At 45.7% G+C, this 25,231-nt stretch overlaps 1 protein-coding gene across 3 annotated transcripts in view; it reads right to left on the minus strand.

Moving 5' to 3' along the window:
* RB1CC1 (RB1 inducible coiled-coil 1) overlaps positions 1-25,231 on the minus strand; it is a 1,537,866-nt gene that overhangs the window by 1,173,557 nt on the left and 339,078 nt on the right. The window lies entirely within an intron of this gene.

A 25,231-nucleotide genomic window follows, 5' to 3' on the forward strand; every position in this document is an offset into this window, starting at 1 on the left:
TATGACACAGATGTAAACCCATAAGAATCAGGTGGGTCATTCCACACTTCTGGTCACTCTAGCAGAACTCCAGTTAAGTACACCAAACGAGTATGAGCATAACATATTACAACCATACGTGCAATAATTGAGCATGTTCACCTTGAATGTATGTGCCACCTTGATCAAGAATTGTCAGGATTGCCCATTAATTACAATGATATTAGAGAGATATACAAAACATATCGGGAGCCTGGTCCTCTATTTTCCTGATATATCCGGCTAGCACACTCATTTTATAGTAAACGCAAATAATTTTTGTCAGATTGCAAGCAATGGAAAATGGTAAACAGAGAGGATAACATGCACATTTTGACAATTATAAAGATGTTTGCATGTTGCCTTCCAGCAGGATACCCCGGGGACATAAGTGATTAGGATTTGCTAGGTCAACAGCTCGCTGACTTCCTGAAAAATTCACTAGCATGGAATATAAGTGATCATGTATAATGCCCATCTGCCATTATGCATAGCCTCACTGTGTGTGGCTCTGTAAGAAAATGGGGCAGGCATTAGTGGGATAGTGGGAGGGACAGATGCAAATCATGTGGTGCTGATGGGTGCAGGTCGGAAGTACCCAGTTCCTGTGTGCCAATCTGCTTTTTATGGGTTTGACTGAGTGACTTCTGAATAGGTTATCCAACGGCAAGAGCCCAAGATCTAGAATTACAGCACTTTGGGATTGGTTAAGGTTCCTCACCCTACTGTACTCCTAAATCCATAATCCCCTTCCAACCAGACTCTTCCGGTGCTGTCCACATCAGGGACGACAACACAGGACAGGACAGGGGAAAGGGGCCAAACGTAGGAGTATACAGTTTCGGAAAAACATTTTTTCAAAAGCATTAACAAATATATTTCTATTTAGGGCACAGTCATTCATGAGCACAGCTTTTTTGACCAGCCTTTCAATACCTTGACCCTGGCGGCACATAAAACCGTTTCTGTATGTGTAGGAAAGAAATGATGGTGCATTCTTCTGAATAAAGGGATGATTACATAATAGATTGGACAACACTCACATTCTCCTCCCTTACTCAGGGATCAGTTCATGGGTCTCTACGGTGACCTCCTTGCTTAAGAAACCATCTCTTGATTCAGCCATCTTGCAGAACTATAGACCAATAGCAGGTTTACCTTGGCCTGCAAAAGTCCTCGAAAAGGTGGGCACTTTTCAACCACAGAATCATTTTGAGGAACACAATTTACTGGACTCTCTACAATCCAGCTTCCTCTCAGCACATGGGACAGAGACAGCCTTACTGGCAGTACGGGATGACATTCTGAAATTCACTGATGAGGGCAACTGTATGCTGCTTGTCATGCTGGATCTGTCAACTGAATTTGATACTGAGGATCATTTTACTGTCTAGACTATCTGAAACAGCAGGGTTATTACAGCAGGCTATGCCTTGGTTCCACTCTTTCTTGGAGAATCACACCAAACAAATTAATGTTGGTGGCTGTGTCTCTGATCCTCTGCCCGTTTATTGCTGTGTACTTCAGTGTTCCTCTTTGTCGCTGCTGCTTTTTGATATTTACTTCTGGCCTCTGATGTCTCTCTTCCCTTACTGTGCTCTTCATTATCACTCGTGTGCTTGAGACCCACAGATTTATTTACATGTCAGAAATGCTACAGACTACATTGTGGATTGCATGGAGGAAGTTAAATGGTGGATGGTCCACACCAGTCTGAAGCTAAAACCATCAAATACCAAGATTATTCTATTCGGCCCCAAACATGTTCTTAATGGTCAATCTAGATCATCATTGCTGCCCCCTCATTTTGGACTTCCAACCTATTTTGCTCTCAAGGTAAAAAATCTTGGTTGTTATTGGCAAATCAAATCTGGGCTGCAAAGCCCAGCTAGGACCAATAGTTGAGCCAGTTTTCTACAGACTTAACCTATTACAAACCGTTCTGTTTTATATTCCTCCCCCCAAATGATCAACCAATTGTAGTTGTTGCACTCGCTATTTCTACATTGGATTATGCCTATGAGGTTTTAGCTGGAATTCCATAACGGCAATTGTCCTGTCTTCTTGCTGTACAAAATGCTGCAGTCAGATTGGTTTTTCACCTACCCAAATCCAAACCATGGTGCGCAGACCGGTGAAGCTCTTTCCAACAAAAGGCCCACAAGAGCGGGATTTGCTCTCTTCCACGCTGCTCTGACGCCGTGGCCTTGGGTGAGTGACCCCTGCCCACCATCCCTGTTTTACCTTTATTTTCTCCTGCCACATTTAATTATTTCTGATGCTGATATTTAATTATTTTCCCCCGTTACCATTACTCATTCATCTATCCCGTTCCCCTGCCTTTCTTCCTTCCAACTCTTCCCCTGTACTCTTCCGCGCTCCACTCCTGCCCAGCCCGCCCGCGATTGGCTGCCTCCTCATGGGACTAGCCCTCTTTACAGAGAGCCCCAAGGCAGCCTTTGCCCGGGCAGCCATCGAAGGGCCACAGGATAAAGGAAAGCTCCCTTCCTACGAAGCTCCTACCCCTGTTCGCTCGTGGACGACTGGCAGGACACCCTACAGCTACACGCAGGTAAAGTGGTATGGGTGGGGAGTACAGCCATTCCTGTGCTCTGGTAAAACTCTTCCACTTCCTACATTAAAGCCACCTACCCATAACATGCTGTTTTGCACTGTGCTCTTTGCTCTGCCACTGTATTACGCTTAGATAAATTGTATAGGTTAGCCTATGTATAGCATTTGGAGGAGTTGGGTGGATAGGCCAATTTGTTGCACTTGAATGAATTGCAAAGGATAGTCCTTTTCTGCCCCTGATGAGTCTTGAATGCTGGTCATTCCTCTGCACTCAGAAGTAATTCACAAGGTAGCCATGAATTGCACTTAGAAGATGGTGAAGCTAGCCTATGTGTCGCACACAATAGATTTATCAGAATCACTAATACACCGCACTTCGATGATATATGAAGAAAGCTAGTGTATCGCACTTGGAGGATTTTTGAGGGTACCCAATGTACTGCACTCAGAAGAATGGTAAAACTAACCAATGCATTGCACACAGCAGTTTCATGAGGATAGCAAAAACAATGTACTTGCATAAAATGTGAGGATTGACATTTGGCCTTATTACAAGGCTGTCGGTATCCTGGTAGTATTCTAGCCAGATTCCGAGTGCCGGGATGACGGTACAAATCCCTATTTGTGGAGTGCCATATGACTCCATGTGGGGATTTGCCTGTATTAGGGGCACCGGTAACACAGGATAATTTTGCCGGTAGGGTGTCGGAATTACCTCTAGCTATTAGCTGGAGGTAATTCCTACATCCCACCGGAAAACTTGTAGTTGGCCGGAACGGTAACTTGCCAGAATGCGTTAATACCGGCACATGATTACTGCACTGGCCAATTTATGAGTCCCACTGAAGCAAGCCGATGTGTATCACTTAGAAGAGTAGTGAAATTAGCCTATGTATTGCACTTAGGAGAACTCTCGAGGATAGCCAATGTATTGAAATTAGAACTATGAATATTATCTAATGTATTGCAGTTAGAAAAAATAGGACCGTCAAACAATCCCTGAAACTGGGCATTAAGCCTCTGGATACAACAAGCCAGTGAACACAATCAAACTCACTTAGAAAACCGACTCGCACAGGACGCCAGTTCCTCCTGGTTCCTCAAGTATCAACAGAAGAGCACAACTTCTATCCTATCCCTCTTTCCTCACTAACCAACCCTCCACCCCCTTCCTTGCAGAGCCACATGAGCCCCTCAAGACTATGCCAATGGGAACAGTGTGCGATATAAGACAACTTAACATAACATAACAAATACTTGTGGATTTCTGAGATATGTAGACCCTTGCATTTGGGTGCCCTTTGAAACACAGGATAGAATTTAAAATTCTATGTCTAGTCTTTAAATGCTTGCATGGCCTTGCACTACCCTACCTCTCAAAACTTATTCACGAGGATCAACCATTACACTCCGCTAACCAGTTTCTGCTGGCTGTCCCAAGATTGTGTTTTGTACTCCAGGGAGCCAGGTATTTCTTTGTCCTGGTACCCATTCTTTGGAATTCAATTCTGATTAACTTGCGTTTTCTTGATGCACTTAACCCCTCAGTAAAGCCCTTAAGACCGAACTGTTCATCTGATGATTATGTTTTGTGTTCTCTCTATATGTTCATTTACAGTTCATACTTTGCCATTAACACCTGTGCCCAGATACAGATCTTTCTGCTTGTCAATTGCACCTTATAAATAAAAATAATAATCCTACCCATTTTAACAGGATTCCCCTTTGCTTAATGTACCCAAAGAAGAAATACATATTTCACCATCTCAGGAGAAGTGTGGGGGAAACAGCTTAAGCTATTGCACAAAAATTGTTGTGGGTGCAAAGACAGATTTCCGGACCCACAGCTCCAAAGCAGATGTATACCTCAGAGCGCTTTCTCTCAAAGACTAGGGGTCAAAGGCGATGAAAGGGGTTCAGATTAGTCAAAGGGTCAATGACGGGGAAGACTTTGGTGAAAGGCTTTCAGCAAGGACCGTTACATATTGAACAGGAGCAAGAGGAATCCTAGAGTAGATTTTGGAGGGTTCTGTCTGGGTGGTCAAACAGTCTTCATATGCGAAAGGACAATAGGAAGTGCACTCCTAAATGCAAAGCTTTTCTTTGAAATCGGTTAACATGCACGCTCCTTAAATTCGACTGATTGAATTTGTTTATCAATGCAACACTCAACTCCTCTCCACACCCTTCTTCTTTCATTCCGGAGGAAAACAAACTCCAGATGTCACAACATCATGATAAGGATACATAAAATTAATTTCTTCGGCACATTGGTATGCCAAAGGCAATTTCGTATCACCACAAGTAAAGCAAAGTCTATAATATGATTGGTTGGAAGTGTGCGTGTGACTGGGCTGAAGAATTATTGACTGGAAAAACAACACAGGCTCAAGCTGTCGCAAGCCGATAGACTTCATATATGCAGTTCTGCAAATTTCAGCCCTCTGTTTAAAATGCTCTTGAAGACAATGTCATCAGTGATGAGCTCTACCCAATCACCACACCTTTGACAAAAGGAATATGTGAACAGGAGCCATACGCTAGCACTCCTGTAGCCAAATCATTCACACAGCGGTTGTCAGTTGCCCAAGCATCGTTGAGGTGTGGTTCAACTGTGTATACAATATGGTATTGAAGTCTCCTCCGCAGATGACTGCTGTGGTGGGATACCTGGCGCATTCCCGAAATAGCATATCATAAAAATCAGAATCAACCACATTGGGCCCATATACATTTATCAGGAAAACCTCCATACTCCCCAATTTCCCATGGAAATAGACAAACCTGCCACACTCATCACTTTTGGATCCTAAGTAAACAAATGGTAGAGTCAGATGTACCAATATCATAACCTGTCGTGATCTGGTGGAGTAAGATGTATAATATCGTTGATCACCCCACCCGGGGCCCCCTACGCGCTTGAATATCTATCAGGTGGGTCTCCTGCAAGAACAAAAGTTTAACCCCCAGCATTGATTCTGTGCATTTTACATTTTGTACACCCCAACGTGCCCACAACAAATCCCTCCCCCACCCACATAGCGCCCCCAACTGTGACTATGTAATCCCTAACCCCATAATCCCCCCCTCCCTCCCCTGCTAGATTATGCACTCGCATAGGGGGCAGCCGTGTCTGCAGCAAATGGGGGGCCGCGTATGAACAATATTCCTTTTCCCCACTTTAGCATACATATCAGTCAATATACTTTACTATATACACATCCGTGTTGCGTTATTGTGAGGGAGAGCCTCCATTACAGCGTCATGTCAGGTCTCCTCTGGCACCCCCCGGAAGGGAGCAGGATATTTGCCTCCACAAAAGACGTGGCCTCCTATGGGAACGTTAAAAAGTACATCTTGTTCTTGAACTGCAGGCAGAGCCTGGGGGCTATTACATAGCATAAGAAATTCCACACTCCCGTGGGATCTTCTTAACACCTGTAAACATGTCTCTTTCTTGCTGCACTGCCAGGGTGTAGTCTGGAAAGATACGAATCACACTGGATCCCATCTTCATCTCCGGTTTCTCTTGCGTGGCTTGCAATCTGTCCCTGTAATTCATTAGGCAGGCAATTATTGGTCTGGGGTACCCCCGCTCTCGGCTTCGCTATTAATGCCCTGTGCGCCAGCTCTACTACAAACAGGGGGGACCACCCGTGACACCCCACAGGTCTTTCAATAATTCCTCCACTGCTGTCTCCATAGCACCCTTCAAAGCATCCTCAGGCACGCCTATAATTGGGATGTTATTGCGTCTCGACCTCACCTCCAAATCTTCACACTTTAGTGAGAGTTGTGACATTGCTATGTAGCGCTGTGATGACATCTTCCCTGCTACTGATGCACGTTTCTGCTTCTGTGATCCGCTGTGTCGCCACGCCGTAACATTGACTGTAATGCCGTCAAGTTTATTGTTGATGGAGGCAAACCCCTGCTGCATCAGGGCCATCACCCCTTGGAGATCGATAGGCAGTGTTGCCTGAGCTCCTTCGATCTGCATCTGGTCACTGGCATTTTCCCCAGTCATCTCCACTATTTTTGGTGTAGGCTTTGTGAACTTGTCTATGGTGCCACTTTTTTAGGGCCAGCAACCTTAGGCATGATGTGTCAGTGTGCGGACACGTCACGCACCAGCTAGTAACCAAGGTGTTGATCATGGAGTCCCGCTCTAGCTGTGCCACCACCTTGCCCACTCCTGAGCCGTTTGCAATGAAAGGGTAGCTGATGTTTCCAGCAGCGGGATGCTCAGTATTGTTGCAAAAAGAAAAACCCAGATAGTCAATGGGGCCCCCAACTGCAGTGTTTTGCCAACTGGTGCTAACAATGACTAGTACCAGTTGTTCATTAGCAACACAATCATGTCGTTTCAAATTGGTATATGGACGACTGAGTACTTTAAATTAAGTCTTTTTCATGCGCTTCTCTGACAATTATAGCAGGGTTCCTCTTACCGGTTGCTTGTCAGCTGTCAGGTCACACTGCAATAGAGTGCCAGCCGGACCATCTTGGCACACACCACACCCGCCAGCGATCAACCTTCTGAGGTCTCCCTCCAGAAGGCCTGTGTCTGTATATATATTTATCCTGGGGCGCAGGCCAGGGCGGTCCCAGATCATGCCTGCACCAAGTATAACAATATGCACAGAGAGGTGCTCCGGGGGGCCTGCAGATTAAGCCCACATCACAAAGGCCCAGCATTTAAGTACTTCGCTCACACGTGCACCGTGCCATGCCAGCAGTTGGGAGCTTCCATGCAACATTAAAATAATATGTCTGAAGCAAGTCAACGCTCCTACGGGTCGTACTGCTCACACGTGTGGATCGGCCACATAAAATGTTACAATGTAGGGGCCCAAACCGGACCATGGCATCGAAATCTTCAGTTCTTCCAAGCGGTGCACCTCACTGGTATCCCTGGCTGCTGGGACTCGTGCCACACTCAATGCAGGCCGCATTGCAGACCCCAGGCTCGAGGCAGGATGCGCAGTCTCGCCAAGCTCCTCCCCTCTTTTGGCAGCCAACCGCTGCATTCACTGGGTGCCTTGCCCAAATGGGGGAAATTGGACCAGAGGGATCAAACACTCACATGCCAGCATAACGGTTCCTCTTTGTTAAGTCTACATCCTGGTATCGCGTGGCATGCTGGCTCTCGTCGTTGCAGTTACCGGCACCTCACAGCTGTATATACCTTGCCACAAATGTGCTCTCACCCCTCACACAATGATAGATATGATTTTCATGCGGGGAAACCTTGATATGAGCTAAGTATTACGCTGTAATCCTCCCACCTCTGCAGAGCTCACAAGAAAGCCGCCATCTAGGCCAACAAGCAACAGCGCCCCACTCCCCGTCGAAAGACTTTAAGTTGTTGCCAAGTAAACTTTTTAAAACATTTTTTTTAATTAATTTATTAACACAACAAAACAATACAAACCAAACAAGCAGTGCAACCTTCAACCGCTTCATTATACTTCCTTAATTTCTAGTCGCTGCTTCCCTTTCCCTCCCCCCCTTTACGAGTCTGTTTCTTTTAATCTTCCGTTTCTGTATCCTGTGGTACGGTCTCCCCTTCTATAGCATCTGCCGGGTCTTCAATTGACCCAAACAGCTCGGCTATCAATAATCTCCAGGCAATCAGGTAGTCCCCCCCCCCCCCCCCGCGTTACTAGCCTCTTGCCATACCATGGTTTCTGCTTCCGCCCATTTTTGTAAATCTCTCCACCACACCTCCACATTTGGCATATGGCAGGTCTTCCAAGCCATGGCAATTCTCCTTTTTGCAAGCATATAAGCCAGGTCCATCAGTTTACTCACATGCTTGAGCTTCCGTGATCTTGGAAACCCCCGCCAACAGACAGTCCCACACTGTGTCCACTACGATCTTAACCCCTTTTTTCCCCAGTTTCTCTTTCACTGCACTCCAGAAGTGTTCTATGACCGGGCATGACCCGAACATATGCACCATGCCCGCATTCTCCTCATCACATTTGGGGCATGCTTGCCGTCCTGCATTCTCAAACCTCGATATTCTCCAAGGTGTCATGTATGCCCTATGCGTAATATATAGTTGCATCGGTTTCAGTCTTGCATTTCTAGATACCTTCTTATGATACCCCTGCACCCGTTCCCACATCCCATCCTCCATCGGGGCACCAACTTCCATTTCCCAGACCATTCTCAACTGCGTGACTTCCTTCCCCACCTTAGACATCAACATATCATATATTCTGGAAATCTCATTCCCCCCCTTCTGCTATGTCATATATCATATCTATGATGGCATCTGGTTCCTCCTCCAGCACTGTTTCAGGCCATATCCTCTTAATTCTCTGCACCATTCTGTGGTATGTAATGTACTGGCCCTCTTGTAACCCAGTTTCTTCTTGCAGCTCCTCGAAAGTAATACTAGTGTCCTCCCGCCAAATGTCTCCCATTGTTGCCACCCGAACCGGTTCCCAGTGGTTCCTGATTATCATTCTTAGCTGCACATCTGCCCCTGTTACTACAACCAGTGGCACCTGCAGAGAGCATGGGGACGGGTACTCCATCATCTGGCATGCCCTGCGCCATATCTTCCACCCTAATAGCAGCATCTTAGGGCGCCCCATCATTTCCGCCCTGGGTACCCACATCATTTCTTTCAAATAAAATGGTGCACAATCACGCCCAAACAGCCTGGATTCCGAGGTTTCCTCATCAGAAAGCCATTTGGCGACATATTGCAACTGGCTTGCCACATAATACACCTCATAATTGGGCAATTTTATCCCGCCTTTGTCATGGAAATTCTGTAACTTCCATAACGCCACTCTATTCCACATGCCATGCCACAATAAATCCCTACACATTCTATCAGTTTGGTGAAGAACTTCTTAGGGATCAGGTACGGTATATTCCCAAAATAGTGTAGAAGCCTTGGCAGAACCACCATCTTTAGCATTGCTCCCCGGCCCATCATTGCTAAGGGTAGCTTGGCCCAGAATTGCATGCACTTCTCAATTTTTGTAATGGCTACTTCTGTGTTGCACCTATGCTCCTCTTCCACATTATGGTATGTATTGATCCCTAAATACCGAAATGTACTGACCGCCCATGGTACTTGCAATACAGGCAATCGCTCCGCTGGAATCCCTATGTACCTCCCTAGTGGGAATATGCTGGACTTCTGGGGGTTCACCGCTATACCGGACAACCCAGCGAATCTCTCCATCACTTCCAAAATGTACTGGAGATTTTCCTCTGGGTATTGCAAGTATAGCAACAGGTCATCAGCGTATAGGGAAATCAGATGTCGCTCCCCTTTTACCTCAATGCCTATGATGTCATATGGCTGTCTCAAGTATATTGCAAGAGGTTCGAGGGCCAGTATGTAGAGCATTGGGGACCACGGACATCCCTGCCTGGTGCCCATGCTGAGCTGCCACCTTCTCGATATCACAGATCCTGTCTTAACCCTAGCCAGTGGTTCGCTATACAATATCTTTACCCACCTTACATATCCAGGCCCTAACCCATAACATTACAGGGCCGCAAGCAGCCATGGCCATTTAACTGAATCGAAGGCCTTTATTGCGTCTAAAGACACAATCGCCCTATCCTCATCATTTTCGCCACCGCTCTCAAAATTCTATGGTGCCGTCTCTGGTTATTGGTAATATTTCTGTTTGGGACATAGCCCGTCTGATCTGGGTGTATTAGTTTGCCAATGACCTTCTTCAGTCTATTTGCTAGGACAGCAGTCAATATCTTGCTGTCTTGATTCAGCATCGACAAGGGTCTATAGGAGCCGCAGCTGTGCCCAGGCTTATTGGGCTTGGGGAGTGGTATTATGACCGCCTCTCTCAATGATTCGGGTAAACTTCCCATCTCAAACGCTTCGTTTAGCATTTCTAGCAATGGGGGAAGGACCTTTTCTATGTACACTTTATAAAACTCACTTGGGAGTCCATCGGTCCCCGGGGTCTTGCTAGTAGGCAGCTGCCTCACCACCTCCCCTAGCTCTTCTAAGGTAATTGGTGCATCTAGTTCCTCTCTCTTCCTGACTTATCTTTGGCAATCCTATGTCCTCCAACGTTTCTCTCATCATAGCACGACTACTTTCACCATCATCCCTATACAGTACATTATAATAGTCCATAAACGGTTGATTGACTCCCTCCTGGGTGTCTGCTACGTTGTCGTCCTCTCTCTCTATGGTCCTGATTGTGACTCTGGTTACTTTAGGTTACACAATCTGTCCGAGTGTTCTACACATTTTTGCTGTAGCTTGAGTGTCAATTCCACCTTCTCCGCTGTGTTTTCTCCGCCCCTCAAAGCCTCCTCCAGTTTCTCCTCTGTCTCCCGTAGGTCAGCTAGAATCCCACCTTGTAGGCCCCTAGATTTTGATATGGCTACTCCCATCATCACTACTTTAAAGGCCTCCCATAGTGTTCCCGCCAAGCCCACACTCCCAGTGTTTGTTTCAAAATAATTCACAATCTCCTCCCTCAAGTCCTCCCTAAAGAAGGGGTCTCTCAGCGCTTCCGCTCGTAGACGCCATGTCGGGATCCTCACTCTCAGGGGGCAGTATTGCCATTCGAAAATCAGGGGCGAGTGGTCCGAAAGGACCCTGGCCTTGTACTCTATTTGCGTAATCTCCGCTATCATTTCAGGTGAGGTGAAGACATAGGGCCTGATCACGACTTGGCCGTTACCGCCGGCGGTATTACCGCTGGCGGTAATAGCACTACCGCCGAACTCCCCGGCCCTAATGGCGCCAGATCACGAGTTCGGCGGTAAAGTAATTCCCCATTCCCCATTGAGCCCATTCGGGAATGCCCCATTCCCCATTGGGCCCAATGGGGAATTTTCGCGCTCTTACCGCCGGCGGATTTCCCGTGAATTTTCAGCGGATTTCCCCCCAGCTCAGAGCTGGGGTGAAATCCGCCGAAGCCCTGATTAGGCAGACCCTTAAATCCGACGGTATTAGCGCTACCGCCGGATTTAAGGGTTACCGCCGAAGTCATGATCAGGCCCATAGTCTAACCTCGTGGATAACCACTGTGGGGCAGAATAGTGTGAGTATTGCCTCTCCTGGGGGTGTCTCACTCTCCATGCATCTTCCAAGCCAAAGTCCCTTAACAATGTCTGTAATGCCTTGGCGGCAGGGGCCGGTCTATCCATCTTCCCATCCGATCTGTCTACCCTTGGATTCAGTAGGCAGTTGAAGTCCCCTCCGCAGATCATCGCACTTCCCACACATGCGCTCAGATTAGTACACAATGTTCTAATGTACGCCGCTGTGTTCTGGTTCGGGGCGTACGTATTGACTATACTTATCTCCCTATTTTCCACTAGTCCCCTCAGTATAACCATCCTCCCGTCCGTCTCAGCCATCACTTGCAATCACTGAAAAGGAACATGTGGCGCACCCAAATAAGGTGGGTTTCCTGCAGCAGTGCAATATCTATTTTTTGCCTACGCAGATACAACATAACTTTGTTCCTCTTTAAGTAACTGTTGAGCCCCCGTACGTTCCATGTAACTATTTTAAGGTCTCCCATGGCCTAATCAAATTCCATTCCTCCTCCCACAGGTGCAGTCTGACTAAGTTCCATTCCAATCTGTATAGACTCGTTCCCCAATTTTTAACTCCCCTTAACCAAAAACACCCCAAACTCCCCATTCCCCATTCCTACCGCCCATCCCTGCTCCAACATCACTCCCCTTAACTGTTGCCCAGCTCCATCCCTGGATCTCAGGCTCCCCCGCATCTAGCCCTTTCCGGCCCTCGCCTGTACTCCAAAACCCCGCAGGGTGAGGCCGCCCTAGTGGCTAGCCTACTACTACAACTATACTCGGGGGGGTAGGGTGATTTCGCCCTTCCGCTCCTGTTCGCTTCAGTTTAACTACACATAACTTCACAATTTGCGCATTTATACATATTGCTATATTCCAGTCCTTAAAGTTTGTTTCAGTCAGTGGTATCTTAACAAATATTAGCCATACTTAGTCGCACCCAACAATATCAATCTTCATCTAGGCACCACTAAGGTGCTTGCGCTGCGCCTTATAAGTATGCATACAGTGTACAAGTCACTTATCGTGTTCCTCTTGAGCCTGCACCGTGTCTCGTTCCGGGCAACCTTTCAAGTCCAGCCATGTTGTTGCTTCTTCTGGAGTATCAAAAAAGTACATTTTGCTCTTGTGTACCACCTTCAGGGTACAGAAGCATGTATTTTATGCCAGCCGAGCGTAGCCTCCTTTTGATTGCCACATAGCTGTACCATTGCCTCTGAACCAACCTTGTGTAGCCAGGATATGCCGTGACGGTGCTTGAAGCCCTTTTAATCGTCCCTCCTTTTCGAAAGTACTCCAGTATCTTCTCGCGATCTTTATAATTCAGTATTTTGGCGATATTTGCTCGGGGCCCCAGGCCTAGGCTTCCTCATAAGGGCTCTGTGTGCGTTCTCCACTGCAAACCCCTGCGAGAGTTTTTCAGCCCCTATTTCTTGTAAGAGTAGATTCTCAATGTAGTCAGTCAGGTCCTGTCCTTCCTCTCCTTCCGGCAATCCTACCACGCAGATATTGTTCCTTCTCGCTCTCCATTCTGCCTCCTCTGCCCGAGTCTTCAGGTTAGCTACCCGTTTAAGTACGTGGATCTCCTTTACGTTGCTAGTGCTGGTGTCCGTGTTGATTTTCACCGCACTTTCCAAGCTGCTCGTTCTCTCCGCCAGCCCCCTAACATCTTGCCTCAGCAGGGTGACTTCTATGCCTACTGCGTCTATTTTAGCCTCCAGGGAAGTGCGCAGGTCCGACATCGCTGTCCCCCATGAGTCTCGCAGCTCCGTGATGGCCGCTAGTATCTAATGATTGTCAGTCACTGCGGCACTCTCCCCCGATGCTATCAAGCCTTTGGGCGTTATGGCCGCTGGAGACCGTTGTGTTTTGGCAAATGCCTCCATCGTGGATTGCTTGTTCTTGTTCTTACTCACAGCCCCTCGCCCCGTCATCTTACAGCCTCAGTTATACACCCGAGGTTGACTGGCCTCAGATGTGTAGTCCTGCTTTTCTGTATCAATTCGGTACCAGTGTACCTCCACGGGTATGGGGAAGCCGTCCTAGAGGAGCCCTGGCGTTAGCTTATGTATACTGCGCTCTTACTCAGAGTGGGTTGTGCCCTCCCACGTATCAAAGTGTCTCACTGCATCCTAGAGACCAAGCTATCCCTTGGTGTAGTCGCCTAGCTTCCAGGCTCCTTGTATACAGCCCATCACTGACTGTGTCCCCATCCGCTTGAGCTTGCTATGCATGCTTTGCTTTGTGTGGTGACGTCCGCGGTTTACTCCTTGTACTTCTCATAGGCCCACTGGTCGTTCCAGCCCTCCATAGTGCCAACAGCTCCCATTATTAGTCCCTCATTGTTGCCAGGGGCGCAATGGCGCTTCCATTAGAGCCAGTCCAGTGTCCATGCCCCATATCTTCAGTAGTCGCTGCTGCCGGGTGTCTTTACCCACCCTCAGCAGCCACTTTAGTGTTCATTAGGCTTCCGCTGTGCCCTATTCGCCGCTTCTTCTCAAAGTATTGCGCTTATCAATTCATGCCGGGCGTGCGCTTCACCCGTCCCCTGTAGCACGGCCCATCCACTGCCGTGTCCCTGCGCAGGGTGCGCTCTGCTGCTTCTTATTCAGGCGTGCGCTTTGCGCCACTGTTGCATTCCGGGGCTCCCAGCCTGCTCCCTCCGCAGGATCGCCCCGCTCGCACACTTGTCAGTGCGACGCTGGGGCTCCCACTGTACGTGGGTGAGGACTGCACAGCGCTGTGTGCCAGCTCCTTTCCTCGCGCTCCCACTGCCCTCGGGGCCCTGCCCTCCGGATCGACTCACCATCAGTAGGGTCCGCGTCGCAGGCCAGCTTCTCCTGGTGCATGCATGCAGCTTACAGTCGCAAGGGCTCCAGTTTATCTCCACATGCTGACATTATTCGTTCCTCACGGCCGCCAGCTCCATTCTAAGTTTAAATCAGCTGATATTCGGGTGCGCACCTCGCGCTACTGTAACCTCTCGGTGCTCGCCGCCTCCTTAATTGGCACGATCGCCAGCCCGCTCCTTCATGTGTGCCGCTCAAGCGCACGCTGCATGCCCTCGGGGACTGCGCAACCCTGTGTGCCAGTCTCTCGTTCCACGCCTGCACTGTCTTTGCTGTCGGGGCCGGTGCGCCTCTGCCCGGGCCCACGTCGTAGGCCAGCGCTCCTCCCTGTAGTCTGCTGACTTACAGCCGCAGAAACTCCGGGTTATTTTCATGTGCCGGCGTCCGTCTCCACACTCATCTGCCAGCCCTACGAGGCTGCTCCAGTGGCTTTCATTATCATTCCTTTGTTGACGGCCATCTTGGAAACAATGTATCTCGCGGCCGCGTTTTCAATCAACTGATACTTTCAGCCCGCTGTGTTCGATTCACTCGATCCTTGCCCTGTGTGCAGAGCAAACGTTCCGACGCCCGTGCTGTTACTCCTGGAACCTTTGGAGCAGTTTTAAGCATAGTTTTGCCGGATCATTTGTCGGATCCTCTGGAGCCCTACAGGAAGCACGTCCTACTTCATGGCTGCCCAAGCCACGTCCCCGTTGCCAAGTAAGCTTTACCACAGAAGTACTTGCAGTAAAGCTAGAAGCTTGTGGTTCTGACAGGCGAGTACACTAGGACAAGATACCTTGTTGTGTTAAACCTTGCAGGTGAGTGGACCAGGTGGAGGATATCCAAGTATTGTGTTGTTGTTAAAGACTATGGAGAAGAGGAAGTGGCAAGGCCACTACCTTATATTTTGAATCATTGTGGAATCATCCTGACAATGTATTACTGCCAATAAGGTACTAAGAAGTTTTGTTGAACTTTTGTTATCAGTGGAAAACACAGAGTTGTTATTTCTGTTGGAACTGTGAGGAAGTACCAATAAGAGACTTGATGGAGCAAGAAGAACATTGTTGTCCTTAACTGTGTTATAAAAAATAACTTTCTTACTTGAACTGTGGATGCAAAATTCCGGATTCAAATCTGGGGAAGGAAACATTACCCAGGTCACAAGGAGAAACAGTTATTAGGTATATGTTTGATAGAACTGTGGTTTTGTTATATTTTGAATTTCCATACATTTCCTTCCTAAGTTTGTTGTATGTATGAGGGACAGATTTATTTTGTTAGAGAGCTTCCTTTAGTTACTTTGATAGGCAGGGACATTCTCTTTAAGGTAGGGATAGTGAGGTATGTATCAAACCCTTACATTGGCTACTCCCAGAGTTCTTACCTATTCACTGCAAAACAGGTACCAAGGTGGATTTTTTACGGAATACCAACAAGGGCCCCATTTTTATTTTATACTACACAATAAAATAAATAAGCATTAAGAACTCTAACCTATATACTGTGACAAATCGAGGAAATTCGTCCCTTCTCCCCAAGTGGGAGGACCTCCTGTGAGGCTAGGGAGGTGAGCCTGCTAAGCAATTCCCTCCCTAGGGGTTGAGGCAACTGGGACCTCGCCGGGAGAGACTCCCCATCCCTCTCCCCCCGGGGACAAGTTTCAAACTGGCTGGGTATTGGAGAACGGAATGCCAGAATGCCAGACTTTGGCCATATCCGCAGAGTCCAACAAGGCAGAATCCCAGCAAGAGGTGGTGGCGAGACCACAGAGGGAAGTACGTGGTGGATAGCTGGTCCACATAATGCAGCTGATACCACCGGCAAGAAAAAGTCACGGAAGATGGCTTCCCAATACGTTCCCCTTCAAAACAAAGGTAGCTGGCTGACCGGGAAGCCCGGGAGGATAAAAGAGAATCATATCACGCAGTTTACTCATCACAGTCCAAGTTATGAAACGAAGTTGACTTTTAAACAAAGTTGCTACAAAGATTGTGAATCAAGATAAAGGATTGTTGAAAAATTGAATAGGTTCAGAGAAGAAAACAGTACATAAAAATACCCTGGGAAAAGGGTGAAATAAATCGTTATCCCGTACAAGGCAAAGATCATAAAAGAAAGAACGAAAGAGATGACATTGTTGAAAAGCTGAACAGTGCAAGAGAAAACCAATATATAAAGATACCTTGGGAAAAGGGAGAGATAACGTGCCATTCTGTACAAGACAAAGATAATAGAAAGAAAGAAAGAAAAAAGATGAATAAGAGTTCAGAGGAATGAGGCAATGGAGCCAGATTCAAAGCAAAATCGACCAATTTAAGTGTAACTGTTATTATCCAAGAGAAAGAATCCCTGCCAAGAATACCTTGAGGCCCAAGAACACAGAGGCACAAGAACATAAAGCTAGTAAGGAAACCCCAAAAGGAAGCGCCAGAGAACATGGAAAACACATACTGCAATTGAGGAACTTCAAAGAATGATCAGAGAAGTCATGAGAGACTATTCATAGATTGGGTAGTAAAGACTGGTACTAGAGGTACTCCCAGGAGAAGGAAGTCATTCTCCTAACCATATTTTTCAAAAGTGGTAGTGTCAGGATAGTTTTGAACAGCTGAGTTATTTTTTTGGGATACTCACGACTGGCAAATGAGCACCTCACTTAGCAACATAGGTAGGGACCACCCATAGCGATAGGAAAAGATGGGCCTTATAGGTTACTTTAATAAAATATCATACATCATGTCATTAAAGAGTCAGTGTCCTTCCTCTGACTCGCCACAAATGGTGTCAGGTGTGGGATTTAGGTATTACCCAAATTGGTAGTTTCTAATTGACCGTATGGTATAACTGGCCAAATTTTGACAGTACCATTTGGTCATTTGGAAATGACCAATTTGAGAAAAGCGGACCCTGCAGTGTTGTATCCGACCCGTGTAGGAGGGACGGATCCAACGCTGCAGGGTCAAAACATGCATGGATGGCGAGAAGGTAAGTAGGGGTGAGTGTGTTTTTTTTAATTAGGGCAGTTTTGGCCACGATAAAATTGGCTTTGCAGACAAAACATATACATTCGAGATTGATACCACCTGATAGAAGATGGGGACCCATACAATTCACAAAATTGTGCCCAAAGGCTAGAAACCCCAACACAGCCAAAGCTGAATCCATAGGGTTTGATCTACAAAGCACTGAAGAAAATGAAATACCCCCGGATGATACCTATGGGTTTAACTCTAAATCCTACCAAAAGAACCTATATTAGGCTTGTGCAGTAGCACTTTTTGGGGCATCTCTATGCGCAGAATGGAATTACCATAATAAATAATGTTGGACCCAAATAACCGGACAGACTCAAAGAATAAGGCAAAGTACTACTTTATTAACAACTCAATAAAGTATGGAAATCTGGCGAACCGAAATTGTAGTCTACACACTCTCGGTAACATTTCTGGTAAACAAAGGCTTTAAATAATAAAATCTATCGGACGGAGGGATTGGTTAGGGAATCCTATATACCTATAACTTATTTAGGTGTTAGTAACATTATTGGCTCCCCTTATCTGGTAGACATGCCTCAAACCTCTTCCCAACTAGGTATGATACAGATTACAGCAGCATAACAGCGCATTGGCCTCCGCAACAATGTATGCTCGCCATTGCATAGGCCCTATGATTGGTTGGCATTCTTTCCCAACCTTGGAAACTTGGCTCATTAGCAGCATGTAAGCAAATCAAAACCCACGTGCAGATAACAGACTACTGGCAACTTGCCCAATTAGTCTACCATCTCTCATTGGCCAAGACTTCAGCCACAACTTCTCCTTTGTACTTGACCTTGCTGGATGTTCTCTTCTCTGGAACTTTAAGGGAGCTAAGGTACATTGTTACCTTCGCCTGAAGCTCATGAATAGGCCTTGTTTTCTGGTTTTACACCACGTGTGAAGAGAGCACGATTTTGTCCATTTCGCCTTTTATTTAGTGCTATTTGATTCAATTATCCTGGGTGTCATCACCCTCTTCAGCCTCTGGAGATTTGGTTGTTGTGTTTCACATATGTTTTTCTGCACCTTTAATCATCAATACTTGGCATTCACTGCTATGGAGAATTCTCAGAAATGTGCCAATTCCCTCCACCTTAGAGACTCCCAGCAACTTTGCTGGATTTTGAGGACTTGATTTTATTAACCTGGTGACCCTTTTTCCCACTCTCTCATGTAGTTTAATGTGATTTTCTACACTGTGTTTCATTTGGTTATGGAGCCTGACAAACTCCAAAGGCATCATCTTTTACAATTGTGTCAGTGACACAGGGAAGTCTTCTAGATTTCCCAAGGTTTGAATACCTTCTCTGGGATAAACTACTGTTTCCCAGAGCAGTAAGGTGAAATTGACTTTACTTAACATTGTAACTTTCTAGACCAAGCATACACTATTTTACAATAGAGTGCTGGAGGGGCTACTTAGTATCCCCTTTGTCTAGCTTCTTATGTAACATGTTTTATATTACCCTTTCCTCACTGAATGCCTGGTGGCAGTGGTTTCATTTTGAACTACTGTGGTTTGCATTTACCACGACCGTTCGTAGCTCCGGTAAAGCAACCGCGGGTGCCATCTTTTTCGAAATGGCGCAGAGCCATCTTTGATAAAATGGCCCCCGGTCTTCTTTTTTCACCATGTCTTTGTAGAGATTTTCTCTGCGCGCCAAACCAGGTTTGGTCTCTTTGTTCATTTCGCCTTTGGCTGGGTTTCTGAGTGAAACCCGCCTCTGGCTCCAGAGTGTCTAGGGTAGGCAGGAAGTGAGGGAGGGGCCCGAAACTCCCTGTGCTTAGTCTCCTAGGAGACCCAAATGCACTCTGTGGTGATTGGCTGTCCGACTGTCCGGCAAGGACAGCCACGGTGTGTGGTGAGTGACAGCTAGGCTGGAGTGAATGGGAGAGAACTGAATAACAGGCGAGTCTTTTGGCTTGGAAGGCAGAGTGGACCACTGGACGAAGGAACCAAAGAAGAGCTTGAAGAGGACGCCTGCTGCAACTCCTGGACCGTTGGTTTGCCTGGTGAAGCCCTGCTACAGTGCCAACTTGCCAAGTTCACATTGACAGAAGCCCCTGCAAGGACATCTCCCTTTGAGTTGGTGGGACCAATCAACTCCAAAGTAAAGCACTTGGACATCCATCTCGGAGCTGGTTGAATTTCCACAGAGTTGCTGCTGTAAACCGTACAGCCAGGGAGAGGAACACCAGATTGTGTGTGTTGCTTTGAAGCTGGCCTAGAGCTTTTGGAAGATCCTCCGGACTCCCAAGAAGCAGGACTGACAAAGCCTGTGCCCCCTCAACAGAGTGCCGGACCCCAGAAGCAAGGAAAGCCCACCTCAACAGCCAGGAACCGCGTTGTTGCTATTAGCGGTGGTCGCAAAAACAGCCACTGAAAGTGAAGTTACAGGTTGCCAGTTTTTGCCAGTCCCAGTGCATTGCAGGAGCCCCCCGACGTCCTCCCTTTTGTCCCCACAACTGAGGCCCGGGAACAGTGAGATCTGCAGAGCTGCACAAGAACAGAAGTCATCAGCTGGATCTTTTCATCTTTGCTAAGGTACTGTAAAACAAGTCTAAGAGAACTTAGTCTTACTGTAGATTTGCTTGAAACTTCAACAACTCACAAGTCTAATTAGCTTGTGGCCCTTCTTTTTATCAAAGACTCCTAAGAACTTGTGCAAATAATTTTCCATTTACTTACCTGAAGTGCTGCATCCTATACAAAGACTTTTGCCCATTGACTTTGGTTTATTCTATTGAATTGTATGACTCTTCTAAGAGGGTCTGAAAGTATTTGCCCTGCTTAAGAATATTGGTTATCTCTTGTGTTCTGATAACCTTTGCCTTTTACCAACTTTAAGAGTGTTCTGAATACCAACAGTAAGATATTAATGTCCCCAGCACCCTTGTTCTTGAGTCACCTGTGGGTTTAGGTTGTGTCTGTGGGCCATCCCAAAAGGGTTTTGTCTCATTCAGAAACTCAGAGTGTACAGTATTGAAGTGTATTTGTGTGTTACTATTATATTGCTCCCTTCTAAAGAAGGCTTTATAACTGACTGATACACTCAAGGTTTCTTGCACAAACCATTATGAATGTAAGTGTTTATTTGAATACCTGTAACTGTGAATCGTTGTTCAACTCCACTACTGCTCACATTTCCCCACTTGAGATAAGCCTGGCTGCTCAACACGCTACCCAAACTGTGTAGTACAAGCTTATACCAAAGGTTGGGTTGCCCATACCTGTAGTCATAGTTGTTTGTAGTGTTCCCAGAGGGTACTGCATTCAAACTTTGCCTAACATTCACACATGTTCACTCATTTACTTAATCTAAGAGAAACATGCCCTCAGGGACGTCATTTAGGGTTTTCCAGGGGTCGCAACTGTGACCCCTGTGGTCTCCCTTGTTACCCCTGTGGTCTCCCTTGCTACCCCTAAAAAAAGAATGTAAGAAACTTTCTTTAAAAACATTTGTTTTAATGCAACCTCCTGGGCTGTGGCCAGCACCATATGGCTCTTTGCTTCTGGAGTGGCTGGCTTTCTTCTTCAGGCCTCTTAAAAAAACAGTGATATATATTGTAACCATATTTTTTGTAGTGTACTTAGGTACAATGCTATCTGATGCAACTTCCAGTTTTGTCAAGGGGTGAAAGGTTGTGTTCCATCGCTTCCCGTGATATCACTTCGAGTTGGGGTCAAATTACATCACTTCCTGTGATGTCATCAGAGGTCAAGGGTCATGTGATGTCCCTTCCGCTACCCCTGTCATTTTGGTAAAATGACGTCCTGTGGGATAAATCAACCCACTCATCTGTGCTTTACTACACCACTTTGCTGCAGTGGTGCAAGTAACAGCAAAATGGCTGTGCTGACTCCTGTGCGCGCCAGGATCACTAAACTGCGTTTTTGCAACAACCAGAAAATGGCTGCACCACCCTGCCACACACATTTCAAGTGGGGTGGAACAGAGTACTCACTGCAGGAATATGCCAGTGTGCTCTGCAACATTTAACATGGCGTGAAGTGAAAGAGGCAGCATTACTTTGCTGAAAACCCGAAATGCCTCTTTAAAATGACACCTCTATCAACCTTTAAAAGTGCTGCTTGGCGCTAAACTCATCCAGTTCTTACGAACCACAGTGATTATAAAGGCCCTGCAATGCCCAGGATCATCCATTGTGTCTCAGAGGAACCGGCCTCATTTGAATGACAGCTCCTGTCAAAAGTATCTTTGAAAAATCTACCAGGGGCTTTGTTTTCATTTTACACGGGAAACTCGTCTATTTTCTATGCAAAAGTATCTAAATCAGCTGTTCAGAGAAAGACTCTGAATAGATGCGTATCTAAATGTATCCATGCTGCAAAAAAACTCCAGCAATCAAGAAAAGAACTATAGCTGCATAAAGTGTGTATTTCCTGGAGATGAAAACCGAATTTAAAGAAATAGTAAAATGTACTTTTCCGACTGAAGAGAGAAAGTTGTCTATGTAAAAGTTTATTGTTATGTGAAGACCTGTTTGCTTAGCAATGTAAAAGGATTTGTTGCTTGTAAAAGTACACCTATAAACAGTTTTGATTCCACGGGTATAAGTGAAGATGTAAAACTCATAGGCTAAGCTGGCAAGCTAAAAAAGAAAAAAAAAACTTGCTCTGCTAGTTGCTAGCCTTGAGAAAGGGTGATACATCATAAACATCTGGCACAGGAAAGGGCTAATTGCCAACTTGAAAGTCTTTGACTGCACCAGGACAAAGAAACTTCACAAGCTCATCAGACATTCGTCTTTGCTCCAGGCTGGGACATTAGCAGGCTGAGACTCTCCCCTGTCAAGTGTGAAGGCCAATAAAACCTTCAATCAAGAGAGAGAGGCCCCTCATCCTGCTTCAAAGGAAGTGACAATTGACAGCAGTTGGTCAAGAAAGAAGAAAAAAACTAATCAAGTGACACTGGACTTCCTTTTGGTTTTAAAGGCTATTTTGTAACTGAACTTTAAAGATGTTTAACTTTGCAGCAAGAATTAGGAAAATATGAAAAGTTTGTAGTTCTAAATCTAATTTTATGCTCTTTCTTCGAAAAGTTGGCAGAGCTCATTACTGCATAAGGAACAGAAGTTATAAAAAATTACAGATTACAGGAAAATTATTAAAGTTGCGTACATAACATTTTGTACATACATCCCTGGGATAAATGTCCATCTGTGTACAAAATTGGGGAATTTTAGGCCAAATACTTCATGTTTAGAATTACCAAAATGTGTCAGAAAGGTGAAACCAGGTCCCACAGACTTGGGGTTTGGATTGAAATATGACACACAAAATATCTAACCTGTGTATCTGATTTTCTCAGAGGTTGCAACTACATAAATATGTGCTTATGGCAAAATTAGATTTTGGTTCCAGTAGCTAGTGGAGGTTTCTAGACATTGTAAAAATCAACCCATAAACATGACATCCTTTTTCTGTGCTCAATCAGTTAAGAGCTAGGAGGAGGCTTCTACCTTGCCCAATCCTGTTATTAGAGACAGGAGTAGTAAGCCTGCCCTGCTCATATACTTTAGTGATGTCATCTGGAACCTGTATGCCAGTCGGACCCAGATCAGGACAGAGCCGCCCGCATCAGGGGAGACTACGCAAGCAAAGCGCATCAATTCAGGATAGAGACGCAAACTAACCTACCCTACTAACAATTTCCCTTTCTGCATACACCTCTCAAACTCCAAACCAAACACAACCAAAACCTACAGCACCACAAACTGCATATACTTCACTACATTGCAACAACAAAACAAAAACACACATAGCCTTGCACAACAGTACACGACGACTACCGGCCGCAAACACCCAGGCCCAGCCAACGGACCCACCGGGCTGAGGCCGCCAACAGCACATCACTGCTTTCTTGCACTTTTCCTGCTTCCTCCCACTAACACAACCTACCCTCCTTTTTCAGAGCCGCCAGAGCGCCAGGGGACCACTCCGGTGGTGATAGTGCGCGGTACAAATGTCCTTTAACATTAACATGATAAATAAGGGCCCTTGACAGCCCCCTAACACACACAGATTCCTGACTTTCTTCCTGAATTCCTGCATGGCATCCGGTTCCTGATTTCTTCATCCTGTTTGATCCTGATTCCAGATTTTCATTGCAAAGCCAAGGCCTATGCATTGCTGACCCACTTTTCAGCTAGGCCTTAAATTCTAAAATAATCCCAAAAACCCAAGGGAAGCATCCTGATCCAGCCAGGCTTGCTGCCACTCACTGCATGCTTCTGCTATCCTACCCTGATGATCTGTAGTATCAGAAGTGCTACCCGGTATCCAGTCCATGCTCGATGATTTTGTCCGACTGTCCTGTGTTGACCAGATCCCTTGACGGTCCAAAATCCTAAATTAAAGTGGACTGTAAGTATTAATAGGAATCATAGAAAACCATAGCATACCTTGCCTTGTCCTATCCCAATCTCTAAACCATCCTATCCTTACCTTAATAACTTGTAGTAACATTGTCAAAATCCTTATTCCAATCCTGTCCTTGATTTATCTTGCTAAGTGCAATTTCTTTAGTCATTTTTATCTTGTGTAAATCCTAATCTATCAATCCTATTTCGAGTGATCTGACTGGTTCCGCCAGGGCGGGTGCTGTGTATCTGGGGTTGAAGTCATGAACCAACTCTAGAGCTTACTGTGTCCCTCTTTGGTATTCTAACCGGAATGCTCTAGCAAAGAGTAAAACTTAGAGTAAAACTATGTCCACACTGAGTTTCTTTTCTGTTTTCACTACGCAATTTTTCTAAAAACGCCTTATTCTACATTGGATATCTCCCTCAGTTTAATAGCTAGAGACATCATTTCAATTCTTGATTATACCCAAGACCTACACCCCAACCCAAAAACCACACTGTGAATTTCACCTGTTTTTATTGAAAAGTGTTTGGGTAATTTTAGGCGGGAATCAACATTTTTGCAAAGTTTTACACGTGTTATTTTTATTCCAAATTATTTTGAAACTTCCATTCAAATTCAAATTGTTTATCTTTGCTCAAACTATTGCTTATGACTGCTACTATCTTTCCAAGGTTGCTCCCATAGAAATGTGTACTGATTAAAGGATTTTTGCACACTTTCAGTGTTTTATTCAGCCATTTTCGAGTGTTGGTTTATCATTGTAAGGTTTCAAATCCGTTTTTCTCTCGTTTGAGGAGGGAAGGTTGGATTCAAATTTTGTTTGTTGTTCCTCATTCCTGATTACCTACTGCTTCCTTATATCCATTTAGAATTGATTATTTGTGGGATGAGGAATATTGCAGGGGGAAATTCTAACTTGAGTGCTATCTTCCCAAAACTTCTAAGTGTTCCTATTTCTCTGGTGTTTTCTATTTTGTGTTGCTAAAGAGTGAATTTAAGTGCATTACATACCTTCTTATTGTCACCACATTGGTGATTGCTGCCAGATATATTGAAAAGTATATGTTTGATTTGAATTTTAAATAAATAAATATTACCTTTACCAACCAGCCCGATTCCTGGTCCATCGTGACCCAGGTATTTGAAAAGGGGTGTGATATGAGTGGTGTATCTCTCAAATATTGAACATACATATATAACAAAATAAGCATTTTGGTTGTGCGCTGCATAGTAGGCTGAGACCAGGGTATATCGCCTGATCGAAATCCTTAACATCCTGCATACATGTATGTCCTGCGTACATTGCTTATCCTCGT

This window comes from Ambystoma mexicanum, chromosome 5q (assembly GCF_040938575.1).
Source record: "Ambystoma mexicanum isolate Mex_15411 chromosome 5q, UKY_AmexF1_1, whole genome shotgun sequence".
In the NCBI taxonomy this organism is placed as follows: domain Eukaryota; kingdom Metazoa; phylum Chordata; class Amphibia; order Caudata; family Ambystomatidae; genus Ambystoma; species Ambystoma mexicanum.